Source organism: Dermacentor albipictus, chromosome 8 (assembly GCF_038994185.2).
Source record: "Dermacentor albipictus isolate Rhodes 1998 colony chromosome 8, USDA_Dalb.pri_finalv2, whole genome shotgun sequence".
NCBI lineage: Eukaryota > Metazoa > Arthropoda > Arachnida > Ixodida > Ixodidae > Dermacentor > Dermacentor albipictus.
In genome coordinates this window covers 80,739,395-80,751,617 of record NC_091828.1, presented here as the reverse complement: position 1 = coordinate 80,751,617, position 12,223 = coordinate 80,739,395, and the positions used below count along the sequence as shown (strand labels likewise).

The window sequence follows — 12,223 nt, the reverse complement described above, 5'->3', positions numbered from 1 at the left end:
CTACGGGTGGTCTCGAACGATGGACGAAGGATCAGCTGCATGCCGTCTCCATTTCTGCCACCGGCTCCGGTGACCTGGTGGCTGTAAGCAGTCTGCTGTGGGACGCAGAGCTTCTATAGCAGCTGTCTTCTGCTGCGTTCTGTGGGATAATTGCCAAGAGTCCAGAGTAGCGCGTCCATGGCGAAGGAAGAAGGCATCAAGAACGCTTGTGTCGCTCTCCTTGTTTTCAGTCAACCTTAGTTTGTAAATGGTCTGTAACGTTTAAAATCCGGACAGATGTATCACTGTTGAACGGAGAGATGGGCCAGACCTGGCACCGCGTTAAATTCTCCTTAAAGAACATCCACAACTGGTTAAAAAGCACGCCCATTCCCCGTCTGCCTGTAGTGATCGGCGCCCATGCATCAGATTTCGCGCATACTACAACAACGTCACGAGACGCAAGAATCAGCGCAGCCGACAGCTCTCTATCATATTCATAAGCACGTGACGGCGCGTGTAAGCAGCCTTCCATTTCTATAAAGAAAGTCTGAACGTGCTTGCCTTAATCGCATGCAACCACGCGTGTTTGGTGTATGCAGGTACTCTTGTAATAGGTACTGCTTGTTTTCCGCACGTTTCCGTTCGTGCACATTCCGCTTTCTGTACGATTATCACGTGTCGAAGTTTTGAACCTTCAGGCGGGAGACAGTGCTTCTTCCGTACCTTCTTGTCCGTTCTCCGCGTCCGTTTTCTTTTTCTTTTTTTCAGTGTGCCACAAATAACCTCCTCGCCCGATATCAAATACTGTGGAATGTGAACCTTGCTGCTGGTGAAGTAGCTGTTTTTCCATGGCGGTGAAGAGAGCTAGAGAAGGCAAGGAGAAGTAAGGCAAGGTATTCAGCTAGATGAGCGCCCGATTTGCTACCCTAATTTTGGAGTTGCGGAATCGATAAAGAAAAAAAAAGGAAGGAAGTCAGTACAGCGCTCGAGCCAACTCATACGCAGCACAACTGTAGACAGTCATTTAAGCAATTGTCATACCACGCGCATTGTGTGCTAGCGACTCATGGGGCTACGGTGGCAGAGTTTCCAATAGCGGCGAAGGGCAGAAACGTGTTTCTTCTTTTCAAAATTCCAGTATGCGATAAAAACAGCCCAAGGTGGCCTATATTTAGGCAGAGGACTGCAATATAGCACGTTAAACAGAACAATAGAATGCAAATATTCAACAACAGCGCTGTCATTGTGTTTTTCCCTTAATGCTATGCGAAAAACGTTCACAAACGAAACAGTGTATTCACGTACCTCTGTGAGACCACGTAAGGCACCACAACTAAACACCAGTGAGCATTTTATTGAGGAGCCACAAACATCACCACAATTTACAGGAATAATTTTCGCTTGACGAGCCAAAACAGAGGGATTTACAAAAGCAGATATAGCTTTGCGATGTCTGTTGGTTTTACGATGACGCGAAAAAGATACTGAGTTAAGAGACATTCCCGTTAGTTAAGCGTTAAAGTTGAACACAGAAGAAGAAATCTAGTGGCTATTGCAGCGGTAGATTTTAATTTGCTGCGGGCTGTTCGAAACGTCCTGTCGATCGAAACCACGGACGTAAAGTGGCATTGATACTTGCTATACGTCATAGTAAAAAAGAGGGTTTACTGTTTGCGTGTTTCGGCAAGGCACTTTCATCAGGAACATCAACTGGTTGTCAGCGTCGCACACTTCTTTGTCCAATTTCATTTCCATTATTCTTTTAAAACACAATGTTGCCTGGAGTGACCAATGTAGAGGCAATGGTCGACGAGAACTCGATAAATCTACGTATTTTGCTTGTTGTCAGTGTCTAAGAGTTCGGTGCAGAAACTTGCCTTTCTGTGTACCGGGCGCCTCAAATAAGCAATAATAGTTCATTTGCAAAGCGCGTTTCTCGCGATCGGTGTCGGTTCGCTCGTGCGTCTCAATGCCGCCAAAGCCTCAACGCGAATAGACCTGCCAACGCCCGTACTAACCCGAACCACCAGACACAATGCTGATGCGACAATGCCAGCAACAAGAGCTGGCTTCATCATCAGCCTAACCCGCTGGTCTCGCTCGTTCAACGCTGCGCTCGCGTTAGGAGGGGGGGTCAGAAAGGAAGGCATCAACGACTCTGCAGGAAGACATCACGGGATCTGCAGCCGCTGTGTTCGCTTAAGTGCGCGGGCAGCGGGCGCGCTGACACCATCAAACTCCCCTCTGATCTCCGACCTCCGGTCACCCCCCGTCCCGCCATCTTCCCCCCTGGTGAACTCCAGCGGCGCTATTATTAGTTCGATTACACGCGTAGACACACACACATACACCGCTAGAGCTGACGTAGGCTGAGGGACATAGGGGGGCGGGGGGAGCAGAACTGGCGGGCTAGCATGGGTAATGGTTCGCATGGCTTCCAGCCGTACAAACGCCTGCTGTCTGACCTCTGCAGCCGGCTTTTTGTTGTACTTCTTTTGTTTGCCGTTCTTGTTTTCCTGCTCCAGCTTGCGCGTCGAGGAACTGCTGGGCTTTCCAAGCGCAAGAAAATTCCTGCGCTCGCCTGCAGGCTTTCCTCCGGGCCACGACAAGGACCTTCCACGTTTCCTGTTGCTCGGAGGTGATCCGATTGCGCTCCGCGCTCCAGTATACTTGCAGCCTTTGTTGGGTGCAGCAGTACAGAGTCTGCGGGACGATGGCTCCTGCAGCCGACTTATTAGTTGATAGAAAGGGTGCAGTGGGGGAGGGGGGACTTCGTATCGCGGCCTTTCGGTGAGCCTGCTCCAGTGGTCTGAAGGCGTCGCTGCGCATACACTCTTAAAACGGTTGCACCCTTTGGGGTGTATATTTGTCCCACAACAATAATCGTCATCTGCCTTGCTTGCATTTCCTTTCTTGAAAACTCGGCGCTCGCTACTTTCCTGTCGAGAATGCTGCGTCACACTGATAACACGCATGCCGTTCGTGACTGGGAAGTACCGGGCTCGCAGCGTTAAAGAAAGGAAACGCGGGCAAGACAGATGACGATTATTGTTGTGGGACAAGATATGCCCCATAGGGTGTAAAATTTTCTAAGAGTGTAGGGCCTCTTTGGTTCTTCGAGTGGCTCGTTTACAACTCGGCGTGAAGACGTCCGCCGTGGTAGCAATGGGCGGAAACTCGCTATCAGGCGCCACTTTCGTCACGAAACACCGCAATGCCTTTCATTTCACTACTCTTGCTTTCTTTTGGATTTCACTACTCCTGCTTTTTTTCTCAAACCGACTACTGGTTTGAGAAACTGCTGTAAACGAAAGCGTCAAGTTCGAAGCAGTGTTCTTTCTTTACAAATTAGCACTTCGGGTGCGGTGTCAGTGCGTGCAGTTCAAGATGGCGACAAATGTTGGTACTTTGATCGTGTTGGTTTTTTACTTCAGAAGTAGGTGCTGAACGCACACAAGGAGCACACGAACACACACATGAATCTCCTTTTGTAGCTGCGTGTTTATCGCATGAAAGTTATGTGAACGCAGTCGTGCTACGTGTCGGCATGCGGGACAGGCATCGGGTAGAGTGAGCTAAATGATTTCATCGTGGTTTCTTGACAGAAAAAGTTACGCACGATAATTGCCAGCTTCGACAGATTCGGGCACCAGCATAAAAAAATGCAATATGGATGCATAACGTTTGTCGCCCATGTCGACACCCATGGCTCCCTCAAGGTGGCGCTCGGGTTGCAGTCGCCCATCGGCTGCTGGGGTCTGCAACTGTGCCCGAGGTCGTGTGTTCGACAACCTGCTGCAGTGGCCGCGGTATTGAGAGCGGCGGATTACAAAAAAAAAAACTGAAGAGAGAAACACTTTCCTGTACTCACACTTATTTCATGTTTGAGTTCTCGCAAGCCATCAAAATTACTTCGAAATCCTCGATGAGGCCGCCCTCCAGTAAACACTTGGAATGTAAGACTTTTAGCCTTCTGAACACTTCTAGGACGTAATCAACGGCCGGGCGGCATCAAGGTGGCATGCTAACACGTCTTAGAAGCAGGAGAATGCGCGGCCCCTCAACACAGCCTCCGGCACTCCGAGTTTCATCAACACAATCTTAACAAGGCATTTGCCTTGAAATGTTTTCGTGTGTTTCAAAACCAGCCCCTTTTACAACGCTGCGAAGGGTCCGTTAAAAGCGTAAGTATTCTGGCTTCGGGATTCTAAGCGTATACGCCCACGGAATGTCTCTTCCAAGCGGCGGCGCATACTTGTAGAACACGTTTGGCCTTTCGCACGCATTAATTTATAATTTCTTCAGGGTGAACCTCTGGCCGAGAGAAGTAACTTGCGTGTGGAAAACACGTGCCAAACACGACGCATGCTGAACGGACTAGCGCTGGTCGACCACGCCTCGTGCACTTTCAGGCGCCGAGCCTGAAAAAAAAAATGCGAAGATCTTTACGACTTTGTTGAAAGTCGTTCTGGCAAACAGAAAAAAGGGGAGGGGGGGTGGGGGTGCTTTTTAGTGTGCTGTTATTGCTGCGGCCTCTAGCGCACTGCGTTTGTCAATTAGGAGCACGGGTGGATCACAATCTGCGTCAGTCGCAGTGCCATAGCTTGCTAATTGAGTGCCGGTCTTTTGCCGCGGCGTCTCGAAGAAAACGGAGGCATCTGGAGCGGGAAAAAGAACAGAATGATCCGGAATTTTCTGCCTTCGTAAGATACAGTAGTGTTCCGGTGAACCAAGAGACTCGACTATGGTCGGTAATCAAGATACGGATTATACTTTATATATATATATATATATATATATATATATATATATATATATATATATATATATATATATATATATATATATATATATATATATATATATATATATCCATTTTCTTTAATTTAAAGAAACTTTACATTGCGGGGATTTACGTGCCAGAACCACTATCTGATTATGAGGCTCGCCCTAGTGGGCGAGACGGCGGAATAATTTGGAACACCTGGGGTTCTTTGAACGTGCACCTAAACGTAGGGCACACGGGTCTTTTCGCATTTCGCCCCCACCGAAAGGCTGCCACCGTGGCCGGCGATTCGATCCCGCGACCTCGTGCTTAGCAGCCCAACACCATAGCCACTAAGCAACCCAGGGCGCGTTTTCTTTAATTTGAGAAATAGCGCGCACGGCGATACGTCTTACGCTCATCTTAAATCGACGTAGCACAAGGCTTACCTCGTGTGGCTGTTTGACTGCCAGGTTTGGATAACCTTCTGACCATTTTTGTTGTCGTCGTAAATAAGTACGCTTGTTTTGATATTCTTCACCTTCACTTTTTTTACTGTTCATCGTGCTTCTTCCCGCTGCTGCTTTCTGTCTCTTGGCATGTGTTAAAAAAAAAAAGAACCTCCACCCCTCTAAATACCCTTCGGTTGTGCAGCCAAAGAAGGAATGAAGGAAAAAGTGGAGAAGGAAAGGCAGGGAGGTTAAGCAGTTTAACTTAACCGGTTTGCTACCCTACACTGCAGCAAAAGAATCTGTACATTGCAAATACAGCTGTAAACTGTCACGTAGCGCAATGTATTTGCAACGGCGCGAGCGGTCGCCAATTCAAACAACGGAAAGCGCAAATTTACGCAGCAAGCCCAGGTGCGTGACCAGCTTTCCCAAAAAGGTCACTCACCGCCACAGTGACGGGGCGGGTGAATTTTTTTCGACATCTGGCCACCTGTCGACATCTCGCGTTTCTACCTGCGCCTTATCCGATACTAGGACGATGAGGCGTCCGCATTTTAATTAAGCCTTATCGTCACCATACGGGGTCGCACGAGGCACACAGGAATGATAAAATGGAGTGAAGGAATGCACTTTATCTGACACTCGCGCTAGAGGTTTGCCCCATCGCATCTGTGCCCCTGTCACCGCGTGCCGTCCTCCTTAAACGTGACCCGCCTAAATGAGCCCCCCCCCCCCCCCACCTGAACTTCCTGCCGGTTCCAAAGCCATTCGGGAATTTTCCACTATTGTCGCTCAGGAGTGAGAACTGAGGAACTTTTACTGTCCCGGCTTACCAAAGGCAATTACCGGGCATTTCTCGCACTCCAATGCCGTAATGGAAAAGCCCTGCCATCGGTGCATCTAAACACTGGGTCATCCTGAACCACGCCCTTAACTGTTCCTTTAGAAATATGTTGACCATAATATGTATGTATGTATGTATGTATGTATGTATGTATGTATGTATGTATGTATGTATGTATGTATGTATGTATGTATGTATGTATGTATGTATGTATGTATGTATGTATGTATGTATGTATGTATGTATGTATGTATGTATGTATGTATGTATGTATGTATGTATCTATGTATGTATGTATGTATGGTGTGGAATGAAGGAAGCCGTCCGAACAGTAAAGCACCCGGTTTATATATATATATATATATATATATATATATATATATATATAAGAGCGCCGAGGGGGACATTCAAAACTGAAGTCGTTGTTCGTAATATGCATTGTACTGTGCTCAAAAATGGAGGCATCCCAAGACGGAGACATACATTACTGCATAGACCATATCCACACAGCGGGATTTATTCCGATGGTGTATTATCTGCATGGTATCAGTAAGAGAAGATAGACTCCAGCAGCTCATGTAACGAGTGATCCATTGCAGCAACCTAATGTGTGTCTAAAGTGAAGAGAAACGCAGTTGGCGCACCAAAGAACTATAGATTGAATGAAAATATGGGTAAAATTATCAGTCACTAAATAGACTCCCCTGAGGCAGAACAACGGGCGCGAACGGAGACACCCAGGAGGAAGCCATCTTGTTTCAGTCGACATTAATCGGCTCAGGATAAGGTTGACTTGCCCTGCTTCTGCGAGAATTCATAAGGGTTCCACAAGAGATAGGGTTGTACTTCTTTCTTAACTCTAGGTCCGGTCCTAATTCGTGCTCCAGAACGGGACGCCCCAGTAACGCTTAGCAGAGCAGCTGCCCAGGCGTCACGTGTAAAGACCGACTTCTATCCAGCCCGCAGCGTTTGACCTTACTCGGTCGGGGTACACGTATACACGCGACAGTAGCCGAGATATTAAAAGCAGATTCTCCAAGTGCGGGACGCGAGTGGCCTCTGAACGGCCAGCAGCCGCGGGGTGGTGCGTTTGCGGCTGAGAGGCGAGACGAACGAAAAAAGAAAAAAAAGGAGAGAGAGAGATGAAGATTAGAAAAGAACACAAACTTCTGTGCCGCTCCGAAAATTAACCTCGATCCGGCCCTGCCGTTCCCGACACTGCCACCGCCGCCGCCACAAGCAAGGTTCGTCGAGTGACATTCCTCCCCTCCCCTCCCCCCCCCCCGCTTGATTTCGGTCTCGGCTCCTCTCGCGAGGCTTCTCTTATGGCGAGAGTTTCGCGAGACTTGAGAGCGCTGGTATGGGTGTATACTAATTATTCAAAGCTATACTCCGAACCCGCCGTGGTGGCTCAGTGGCTGTGGTGTTGGGCTGCTGAGCACGAGGTCGCGGGATCGAATCCCGGCCACGGCGGCCGCATTTCGATGGGGGCGAAATGGGAAAACACCCGTGGTACTTAGATTTAGGTACACGTTAAAGAACCCCAGTTGACCGACACTTTCGGAGTCCTCCACTACGGCGTGCCTCATAATCAGAAAGTGGTTTTGGTACGTAAAACCCCATAATTTTTTCTAAAGTGACTCCTAGGTGAGTTGGTAAAAACGGCGGGAAAGCGTGACAAACAAAAAAAAGCAATAACAGCGTGGTAGAGACGGCTCGTGTACCGTTGACCCTACTAATGCACGTGTTTTGATTAAGCTTGTAGTTGTTAGTCAGAGCTCGTTCTGTCGGTTGCTGCTTATCGGTGTTGTGTCCTTCCCGCAGTACTTTTCTTTTTTCGTACCGCGCATAATATATACCGATTAATTCAGACCGAAGCGTCGGTCTTCATCTTCGTGGATTGGAGCGACCCGGCGCAAATACGAAAATAAGCCAAAACGGTAATTCACGTCTTACTAGCAAACACGATCTCGAAGTGGCGAACCTTCGCATCAGAAATTTTTTACTCTTTCTTTTTTGTGCTTATACATGTACTCTGTATAGCTGACACGTAGTCTTCATTTGCATTAGTCTTTTTTTTTTATTCAAGCGTGTAATTATCCTCTTTCTCACTCCCTCTAATCTTACATGCGTAAGCGCCAGTCACTTTGCCTTTAAACGCGTGTTCGGAAAGCGCCGCATGGTAATTTTAATCGAGCGCTGCCGTCGAATGGGGTCGCCTTGGAGAGGGGGGGGGTGGGGGGGGAGGGGGCACGAGAAGTTATTATGCAAGCTTTCTCTCGGTGCACTTCGTAATTAACAGTGTCCGCTGGAGCTGCTTGTGAAAACCTTGCACAGGAGCTTTGCACGTCGCGTATACATGCATATGTGTGCTCAGTTAACACCTCGCATACCAGCTGGCCGACTGGTACGAGTAACTGGACGTTTAGGCACGTTTGCAGGTATGTTTTTAATATATGATTCCGCTTAAAGATACCTCGTTTTCTGTTGGTAATAAACTTTCTTGCTGCAGATATGGTAATTCTTTCTTTCTTTTATGGTGCGGATGTGCTGCGTAGATCTCTACTACATTCCTCCCGGATGTGTATATGTGTACTACTGTGTATATTTCAGAGGCAGGCTCTTTGTTTGACGTTCATGCTTTTTTTCTTCAAGGTCGGGCCCTTTATTCGAGTGTAGAGTGGGGGTCTTACTCAAATGAAACAGGCGGCACCCCTTTTTTATTGCAGGCGTTATTTTTTCTCTTCAGCGGGCCATACCTTACCGCATTGTAAGCAGAATCGGCAGACGGGTCAGAGTGACATGAAAACTGGTTGTCCTGTCACAGTTCTTGATGACTTCAACTATCAAGCGTCGAAATGTGACGAGCTTGGATTTTGACCTAGTTGACTCTTCCCGCGTTAAATACCTTAAGCCCCTACGCAAATGTCTGTTACCTAGTGGTTTCCCCCCTTCTCGTTTCAATGAGATCCTACTGAGTGAATAAATGCGTAATTTCGCAAAAGGCTGCCCCTCGAGAACCCACGTTTAATCTATGAAATCTCGGGTCAGGGAACCGAAAAAGAAACAAAGAAATGTTGGAAAGCAGCGATGAAAACACAATGCGAGAAATGGTTCAGAGCTTCGTTCTACAGATGCCACCATTGACCGAAGTGACGTTCCAACTGCGACTTAGAGAAATGCTCGCGACCCTCACGACGGTCGAAGCGTCGGAAGCCACCTCGGATCATCGTCGCACTGAACACAGCCGCACACGGCCAGACAAACACAATGGACGCACGGTAGCTTCGAAGCAGAGATTAATCGTCATCTGAAGCCACCATCGCATCGGGAATAGCACAAACGGTGGCACACGGCCCGAGTAACCAGCAAATTACCAGACCCGTTCTTCTAGTTATGCCGATTAGTATAACGTCTCCCTGAATTGCCGCCTACTCAGAAGCTTCCTTAGCGTATAGCTTGCCTATAGCTGCTGCGATGTAATCGAAGAGCAAAGCAAGCGTCGGGACTAGGTCGAGTGCCTGTATCGAACTGCAAATGATCGAGAAAGAGCACCCAATTCGTATAGGCAGTGCGTGGCACCTTTTGCGCGTGTCCTTTGGCGCTCGATGCTTGTCAAATTACGTTGCTGACTCACGCTTAGTGTTTAAGAAAACGCAAGAACGACACCTTTCAGGAATGTAGTGATCCCTATTTTATTCGTTTCATCTTTTTTTTTATGTCACTTGGTAACAAAACGCGTCAACAAAATGAAGTAATAAATCGCGTTCGTGCTACATGCGTGCGAGTGTTTGTGTGCGTCTTATTCAAATCACCACGCCTTGCGCGTTTATTGTAGCGATTCGCTCCCATAAGCCTCTCTCCTGAGACTTGGACCTGGACTGGCTCTGATCCCTTCCACTACTTGGGCCTGGGACGCAGCACCCGAAGTCTCTGTGAATTGCCCAAAGTGCTTTGCCCCTGTAGTGTTTGCGGCGGATATACTTGCGATGTGCAGTGGTTGAGTACAACCACTAAAGCCACAGTATAGAGAAAGTGCTTAAAAGTGCCGGGATACTGCAGTCCAGCACACATACTACGAGTGATTATACAGAATAATAGGTTCCACGCGCCCTTTGTGCACTTTCCTGGCGATTTAACGAACCTCTCCCTCATTTAACTACAGTATTCCACATGACAACGCCTTGCGGAAAAAAAAGATATGTTCTTCGTACCATCCAATTTGTGACCACACTGGACAGCTCGAGATGTTGGTGGCACTATTTTTTCAACGTGCATTCGAGTGGGAAAAAAGATAATTCGATCAAGCTGCTGTAGCTCTACGAACTATGGGGCAGCTCCTCTCTCTCTCTCTCTCTCTGTCTCTCTCTCTCTCTCTCTCTCTCTCTCTCTCTCTCTCTCTCTCATTATTTTCTATTTTAGTGGAAAAGCATGTCTCGTAAAGCTACAAAGAAATAAACTGACGCCGCTTGAACTGCGTGTCAAAAAATAGACCGATACGTAGACCGGCTCCCCCGACCGAACAGAATCGCGTCGTTTCGCTTCACGCTGGCACACTCGCCACTGGAACTACCCCGAATAGAGCGAAAGGGACGTTTGAGAGAATAAATAACCAATAAATACAAAATGAGAAGAGCTACGCGCGCGGTGACCAAGAGCGTGACGGGCGCACGTAGAACGCAACCCGTTTTGCGATCGCTGCTTCGAGCGCACAAATTTCTTGCTCTAGATTTATTTCTCGTGCGCGGCGCCCTTATTTTTTTTTTCTTCTTCCGTGATCTCGAGCCGCTCTACTGATTTGATTCCTGGTTGCTCTTGCATAACTTTGTGCTGGTTTTCTCCGGTTACGGATATCCCTAGTACCGGGATACGTCGCCTTAAATTTTAGTTGTAATAATGAACTTTGGCAGCAACTGCCAAGTCACTCGACGCTGTAAAACGCTTGCATCGCAAGGAGCGGTGTCCACCGGTTCCTGATGACCAACGGTGCACGTAAACCTTTAGAAAAAGGTAGCTTTCTTCCTGATGGGAATGGCCAGCAGTGCGTCGTGCAATTCGTACGGGTGCGATGAGACTATGGAGCACATTCTGTCTCATTGCCCGTCCTTTGACATTCAGGGACGTACTTTACAAGGGAAACTCAAGCTGCTAAACAATAGAGCGCTCTCAGAAGAAAAGGTCCTTGGACCATGGCCTATGCGTTCTTGCATGCAAACGGCCACAAAAGCACTTCTGCGTTTCTTGAAGGACACTGTATTACATGAACACTAGTTACAGTGGAGATTCCTCTGCGACTGACTGTGAATGACTATTACTTTTCTTTCCGCTCCTTATCTATTCTTGCGTTTTCCATTCCCCCAGTTTAGGGTAGCCAGCCGGGCAGGCACGTCCTTGGTTAACCTCCCTACCTCTTCCTCTTCGTTTCATTCTCTCTCTCTTACAGAAAGAGAAGTTTGGTGAAGTATGTGCACGAACTACTAAAGTCTTATAGGTCACTTCTTTCCAACGGCTGCTTTATATTTTACGACATTCTTTTCTCTTTCTTTATACGTAAGACAACTAATCTAAAACAACCCATCGTAAGACAGGGATCATCTGGAGAACAGCCGTGACAAACCGTTAGGCATTGCCTAACGGTTTGTCACAGCTGTTCTTATCGGCTATAGCTTATAGCCGCTTATCGGCTATAGTCGATGCTGAGAGTGTGCTTTAAGATAGGCTATTAGGATGGACGGGGCAAGCTAATGCAGTTTAATATGAATTGCTAAAGGCGCTATATGAGCGAAAAAAAGATACATCTTCTTTTTTTGCAAAACAAGGGCGTTTTTACTGACGCAAATACTTGCTAATCCGTTCCCGGTCCGGAGCCATCAAGTTGTGTGGCCTAAATTCTTACTCAAGAAGCCCGTGGATTGTATGTTCCCGCGTGCGTTTTGCATAGAAGGTTAGGGAGACGAAGGAGACCTACCCGCCGTGGTTGCTCAGTGGCTATATGGTGTTGGGCTACTGAGCACGAGGTCGCGGGATCGAATCCCGGCCATGGCGGCCGCATTTCGATGGGGGCGAAATGCGAAAACACCCGTGTGCTTAGATTTAGGTGCACGTTAAAGAACCCCAGGCGGTCAAAATTTCCGGAGTCCTCCACTACGGCGTGCCTCATAATCAGAAAGTGGTTTTGGC

The 12,223-nt window shown here is 47.8% G+C and overlaps 1 protein-coding gene and 1 long non-coding RNA gene across 2 annotated transcripts in view; one reads left to right on the top strand and one right to left on the bottom strand.

Annotated features, from left to right (window-relative positions):
• The window catches only part of LOC139048822 (uncharacterized), a 51,489-nt gene that overhangs the window by 8,114 nt on the left and 31,152 nt on the right, over nucleotides 1-12,223 (top strand). The gene's annotated exons all lie outside the window — the stretch shown is intronic.
• The window catches only part of Cht7 (chitinase 7), a 208,989-nt gene that overhangs the window by 195,148 nt on the left and 1,618 nt on the right, over nucleotides 1-12,223 (bottom strand). The gene's annotated exons all lie outside the window — the stretch shown is intronic.